Genomic DNA, 7094 nt, shown 5'->3' on the forward strand with positions numbered 1-7094 from the left:
ACACTCCTCCATTTCAACTGTTGTTACTTAAACACAAATATTTCTACATTGTCTAGACCACTCAAGCTAGGATCATAAAATATCATAAGCCAGATGGGTAAACATTGAACATTTCTTTCTTACAGTTCAGGTGGTAGGAAATGCAAGATCAGGGGCAGAGGACTTTGGTGAGGACCCTCCCCTTGGTTTACAGCTAGCTGTAGAGATCTATGGGTTCTCTCTCTTTACAGAATTAAAAGCAGTGGAGTCTGAACAGGAATCACTACATGCAACTCAGCCTGATTGAATGCTGTACTAGAACTCTAAGTGCTCTACAAGTCCTTACTAGCAAGATAGATTAATTCTTTTTTTTTTTTAAGATTTATTTTTATTATTTTTTTACTGGAAAGGTGGATATACAGAGAGGAGGAGAGACAGAGAGGAAGATCCTCCGTCCGATGATTCACTCCCCAAGTGAGTGAACCAGGAGCCCCTTCCGGGTCCCCCACGCGGGTGCAGGGTCCCAAAGTTTGGGCCGTCCTCGACTGCTTTCCTAGGACACAGGCAGGGAGCTGGGTGGGAAGCGGGGCTGCCAGGACAGAACCGGCGCCCATATGGGATCCTGGGCGTGCAAGGTGAGGACCCTAACCACTGCGCCACCGCGCCGGCCCCGATAGATTAATTCTGTTTCACACACACAACACCTTCTAATTTTGATTAGGAACTTTCATCGAAGTTGATCCCAGCACCAAATACTGGCATCATTGCAAACAGCTATCAGAATGCTGCCACTGCTAAAACTGGCTTGTCCAATAGCAGCACCACATTTAGGATGAGTCAGGGTTGCACATTTTGCTTTAAGAGGATCTTCTGATTCCCAAACATAAAATTTGCCAACCTGATTGCCCAATGCAAGCATATTTTTCCAGAAAGCCATAGAAAACCTCATGTACCAAATGTCACATTGGCTGTAATCATATCACACAGGAATAGTCACATTCAACTCACTAGGTTTAATTTTATCTATATCATCTTCCATTTTGCCAGGCTTCCAGCACACAATGGCATTTTCCCAAGACTTGAAAAGTATCAAATTGCTAACCACTGCACATGATCAACATAATTGCTTTATATGTCTCTGGTAGGAAAGTCAGGAAAACGGATTTTCTGCTAAACAAATGGGCTGTTAGTTTTATCTGGCTAATAATCATAACATTTTTTAATGGCATTCATAATACTCTTTGAATTGATCCTCCACAGTTTAAGAGAGTATTCCACACCACAAGACATTGTTTTTTTTTCCCTCCACTCAAAAGGTCACAATCGGCACTTAGAATTTCATTTTTATGTCCTTCTATGCCTCCAAAAGGTGCCATGAGAGTGTCCATTTGGATATTCCATAATCGTAAAGCATGATCTTATGGATAGGAGAAGGTCTGGACGTTAAGGTGGAATTTCAGCTCGTTGATATCATTTCTGTGGCCAACATCACTGCACAGTTAGGGGATTAATTATCCTAATTATGTCTGTAGATCCAGCAACAGCCAGCAGAGGATGGCTTGTGCTGCTATAATACAGGTCCATGCACATGTGTGAAAGTTTTCATCACTTTTACAAGATTACAACAATCGGATTTCTCCTTGTGAGTGGCATTCATAAGGCATAACTCTGCTGCTTCCCTAACAGATTGCCTCCTTTACTGTTCCAGTTAACAATTTTTGGTTATGATCTTCCTGAAGATTCTTTACGCCTTAGGAAGAATACTTACATTCCTTCGACTTCCATCTTCCCTTTTCCCAATTTTTCTTCACAGGTGCATTTGGCATATTTGCAAGTGTGTCAGAGTGGTCAGTGTTCATACAACTTTCTCTACTTATCAAATCATCATTCTCTTCAGAGAGGCCCAGGATGATCTTCTCATACAAGTTCAGCTTCTGCCTCTTGCCGGGGGCAGATGTGTTCCTACTGGCCCTGTAAACACTTCCCTCTTGGGACGTAGTTCTCCACCTCCCCCAAGGTTCCTACCACTTTGTGTCTCTTTTAAAAGGGCACTAATCCCATGCCTTCATGAAGGCACCATCCTCCTGACCTTCTTATCTTCCAAACGCTTAACCTCCAAATAGTTTCACACTGGGGGTTAGTCTTTGACATATGATAAGCCTTCATTCCTTAATATGTACAACACCTGTGTTCATGCAAGCCCCTTATTATGTGTGTCTCAACTTCCCTGCCCTACTTTCCCAAATTAGAATCCCAGGGAGAGCATGTTCTTAAAGGAGTATGTTTCTTTCCTCCACACCTTGATAATCCGTGAAGTTGAATATCGCTATGACTAAAGGGTCTTTAGTCATCCTTACATTTGGTAGGGGAAAAAAGTTAGTATCATTGGGTTTAAGATGACCAAAAGAGACAGAAAGGGACAGACAGATCTTCCACCTATTGGTTCATTCCTCAAATGCCTGCACTAGCCAGGACTTGGCCAGGCTGAAGCCAGGAATTCTATCCGGGTCAGGGACTCAAGTACTTGAATCACTATCTGCTGCCTCCCAGGCACTGTCTTGGGGTATGTGTGCATTCCACACAGAGGCTTAATTTGCTGTGCCACAACATCTGGCCCCCAAGGGGAAGTTCTTGTTCTCACTTGTAGGGATCAGAATAAGTCCACACAGGTACACAATAGAAACACGCTCCAACATAGGTTGCATATTATAGTAATAAGCCTTAAGTTTCTCCTGATGCAGTATTAAAATAAAGGGAAGGGTGACCTTTGGATGCTTTCTGACCCATCTGTGTAGGGGTTGCTTTTGCAATAGGTGGGGCTGGAACAGCCCAGGCTGGCTGGTAGCATCACTCCCTGGAATGTGACTAGAAACATGAAAGACAACTTTGGGGAACCTCAGGTGTTTTTAGGGGCATGAAAGGAAAGTGAAGCACAGTAGGGATGGCTTCTGTGTCCTAGCAATTACAGCTGTTGTTTGAAAGGCCACCCTCCTAGACTAGAGGGCCCACTTGGAGTCCCAGCTCCCTTGCTTTTGACCCAGCTTCCTGCTAACGTGCCTTTTTGCAGACAGTGGCTGGTGGTTCAGCAGCTTAGTCCCCCATGTAGGAGACCTAGATGCAGTTCTGGGTACCTGGCTTCACCCTGGCCCAACTCTGGCTCCTACAGGCATTGAGAAAGTGGTTCAGAGGCTGAAAAAAATCTCTATTTTTTTTAAAAATTTTTCTTTCTCTCACCATTTCAAATGAAATTAAAATAAACTGTTAAAAGAGAAATGAGTCACAATAAAAAATTTTGAGCTAATGGGGCATTAGCCAGTGACTGTATTTTTGTCGATTTAAGCCATAGTGGAGGATTAAACTTCCCTAAACTGAAAAAAGAAAGTGTTAGAGTTTACTGAGCATTTTGCTGACATTTATGACAATGAGTTCGGTTCTATCCAGTGAGGGCTACTTCAAAAATTTTGTTTTAAAAATCACAAAGAAGCTAAAGAATTCCCACATTGATGAAAGCAGCTCAGGAGAAGGAGTTACCAAAACCCAGTTTGTTTGTTTTGTATAATTCTACTTTTATTGTATTTTTGTCCACAGCTATCAGGATTGTAACACTTATACTTGTCCAGGGACCACCTCAGTATAAAATTGTTGTTTGCTTATAGCTTTGTTTCTTAAAGCAATTTAAAACCTACTGAAAGGGAACAGAGCCCCTTGAAAGATGGACTGGCTCCTGGCCTCTGGCAGGAAATTAAGAGGCGTCTGAGGCATCTTGCTGTGCTGGGAAGCAAGGAAATGATCAAGGACTAAGAAGTCAGGTCAGAAGCATGCAGGAACAACAAGGATGAGACAAGGGGAAGCAAAGGAAAAGAAAGAGAAAAAAAGGAGCAGTAATGGAAAGATGACAAAGCTTCTTAGCTGTTGATTCATTTTATCATTTTCTCTTTAAATTTGAATTTTTCTTTGTATAATAAACATTTACACAGTGTAAGCCTCCTTTAACACAAGGCAACACACATCCACACAGCCTCGAGAAAATTAGACAACACAGATAAGTCAAACACAAAGCATTGTGAATTCTACCGGAGCTAATTACTCAACCGATGCTAACAACTTGTAATGCTTCCTTGACATTCTTCACTGCATATGCAATTTTGGAAAAAAAAAAAAAAGATTTCTTCTCCTTCAACTACTCATATCTTCCATGGCCTAACAACACTACTTGGATTATGTTATTACACTGCGCTGTAATCCACTAAGGCTTTCCATAATTACCAGAATCTGGCTTCCTTCCAAAATTCTTTCCCTGTTTCTCTCTACTACTTTGCATCTTCACAAGCCTCTCTGCTTCAGCCACTCTGGGCACCCAAAGAGCCAATCCAGATTGTTTTCTGTCTAAATGTCATAATCTGTAACCCGAACAAACACACAAGACCTTTCAAATAATGTAGTTGGGGATTTCAAAGTTTAGAATTCTTGATAGAGCTAGCAACTTGTCCCAGCACAGAGCCTAATTTTTGTGAAAAGGCCAAGCTATTACATAAGCATTTTACCGAGGTCCATGAAAAGAAACCAAGAGAATGCATTTCAGCCTGCGAGGAATGACTTGAAAACTGGAAAAAAAAAAAAAAAGTGGGAGGACCTCCCTTCACAGGTCACAATATTCTTGCAATATTTGTTTCTGTGCTTGCGGTGATGGAAGCAGGAAGAGCATGCTTTTTGTTTAGCTGAGCGCAGGGGCCCTGAGCGTTTCTAAAGCTCAGGGCGTTGTACTCTTCAGAATAATGGGGGATTGTGAACCCTTGAAGAACCTTAGCTTTGTCCTACACTATACTGTTTCCAGGCACTCTGTTTCTGCAACGAGGAGTGGTTGTTGATATGACTGAAAAAAAAAGCATCACTGCATTGTTTTTCTAAACGTTAAGAATCCTGAATGCCAATTATTTTGCTAATTAGATATTTTTACAACTGGAAAGTATTTTACTCATGACAGATGATGAATATTTCCTTTGGTATTTATTTTTAACCAGTCTTTCAGAACCAGCCAATTTGACACTAATACATTCAGAGTGGAATTCCCAATAATTTCCTGTCTTATTGCCTGTGTACGTTGGCTGCTACTCTACCAGTACTGTGTAAAATTTTGTTTAGATTCATTTTCAAAACAACCTGATTTTGATAATATCAGCCAGCCAGCACAGGATAAACATGGACTAGAACCCCTGTGAAACCAACCCCAAATTTTACCAAAAAATCTATTTTGATTTCTGCTATAATAGATGTTACCCTAGTAACGTAAATTCATCCTTCGCTTTAGATAGGTAGCATGCTGCTTGGGCATGTTAGTGTTTTTTTCCCACCGATGTTGATTTGCTCTTTGACTCATTTAAGATAGCAAGCGCTGAATAAACTTGAATTTCTGTCTCACAAGGACTACTGCAAGACCCTCCCTAGACTGAGCACCTCATGTCCCAGATTGTCTGATTTTCACAGGTTGATGTGAGTTAAAAATATTGGCGGAATAGGGTAAGGACATGTTTAACTGGATGGAAAAACATTTAATCAAGGTGAAGCAGAGAGGACACATTCCAGGAAATAGGAAAGGACAGAACAACAGCAGAGGGATACCTGGAGACTGACAGACACAGGAAAGCAGCGGACACAACACTGTGATGTTGCAGTGACTGATATGCCAGCAGCATTCAGATGACAGCGATCTGAACTCCACCGGCAGCTGGAACTCCACCAGCAACCAGGTAGGAGGAGACTTTCAATGGGAGCTTGGGAGGTAAACCCAAAGAACTACCCGTCCTGCTGGTCCATTTAATTTGACTAGGAGCAGAGACAGTGCAGCAGATCCCAGACAGACAGTGCCAGAACAAGGTAGATTTCACAGCCCAGTCAGTCTCCTAGAGCCGAACTGGGCACCAATTTGCATAAGGAGGCAAAAGCAAGGGAAGGGACTGAACATACGCTGAGCTGGGAGTGAAATCATTTCTGACTCAGTGAACTGCATCCATGTGGCATTCTACAGGTTCCACCCAAGACAGGTCTGGGTAGCCCTTAGACCTAATGGCCAGCAGATCAAGAACTCTAGTAGTGGTATGTCAGGCACCATTTTATACAGTGTGCCAAAGGGTTTAAAACTGGAGGGACAACAGTGAGCTGCACATGTGCTGAGCTGGGACTTACTGAGCTCAGTGCATTGCACTGGTCCCGCAGGAAAATAATACCAACTTTGGCATCATATGAGTCAAAAAGGTCCATGTGGCACCCAGACCTAATTTGTCCAATAGGTTCCAGCAAGATCAGCATCACCAAAAACCTAGCTTTATTGGACACCTGGTATCTCCCTAATCCTGGGGCCTCCTCTAACAGGAAGTGGGAGAAAGGTTGTACAGACAATGGTGCAACCTCAGCACGGTATCACAGGAAGTGGAGATTGGTGAGCCAGGAGTTGGGGCTATGGAGTTCTTGGTGGGAATCTGATATAAGAACCCAGACCTTGGGCCCGGAGCGATGGCACAGTGGTTAAGGTCCTCACCTTGAATGCCCAGGATCCCATATGGGCGCCAGTTCTAGTCCCGGCAGCCCTGCTTCCCATCCAGCTCCCTGCCTGTGGCCTGGGAAAGCAGTCGAGGATGGCCCAAAGCTTTGGGACCCTGCACCCGCGTGGGAGACCCAGAAGAGGCTCCTGGTTTCGGACTGGCATAGGCATAGCACTGGCCGCTGCACTCACTTGGGGAATGAATCATCGGACGGCAGATCTTCCTCTCTGTCTCTCCTCCTCTCTGTATATCCGCCTTTCCAATAAAAATAAAATAAATCTTAAAAAAAAAAATGAGAACCCAGACCTGGAACTCGCTAGAGGGAGTAGCGCAACTGGCCGCAAGCAAAGAGCCGTGTACTAACCACAGTAAGGAAAATCGAACTGTAGATCTGTGGGTGACATAGCTTAGAAACCTGCCCCAAGGAGAAGAATCTGATAACTAGAAGTAAAATGACAAAGAGCAAAAGAAGAGACAAAGGCACAATGAATATTACTGAAGACTCCCCTGCAAAGGAGCAAAATCTTTGCCTACCGCAGAGTTAACTGAGGAAGATATTGAGGAAATGGGGGACAC

The 7094-nt window shown here is 43.2% G+C and overlaps 1 pseudogene; it reads right to left on the minus strand.

Annotated features, from left to right (window-relative positions):
* Window positions 1-706: 706 nt before the first annotated feature.
* LOC121168726 lies at window positions 707-2330 on the minus strand (annotated as a pseudogene).
* Between the last annotated feature and the right edge of the window lie 4764 nt (window positions 2331-7094).

This window comes from Ochotona curzoniae, unplaced genomic scaffold, assembly GCF_017591425.1.
Source record: "Ochotona curzoniae isolate NIBS_2020 unplaced genomic scaffold, NIBS_Ocur_1.0 scaffold_1037, whole genome shotgun sequence".
Classification (NCBI taxonomy): domain Eukaryota; kingdom Metazoa; phylum Chordata; class Mammalia; order Lagomorpha; family Ochotonidae; genus Ochotona; species Ochotona curzoniae.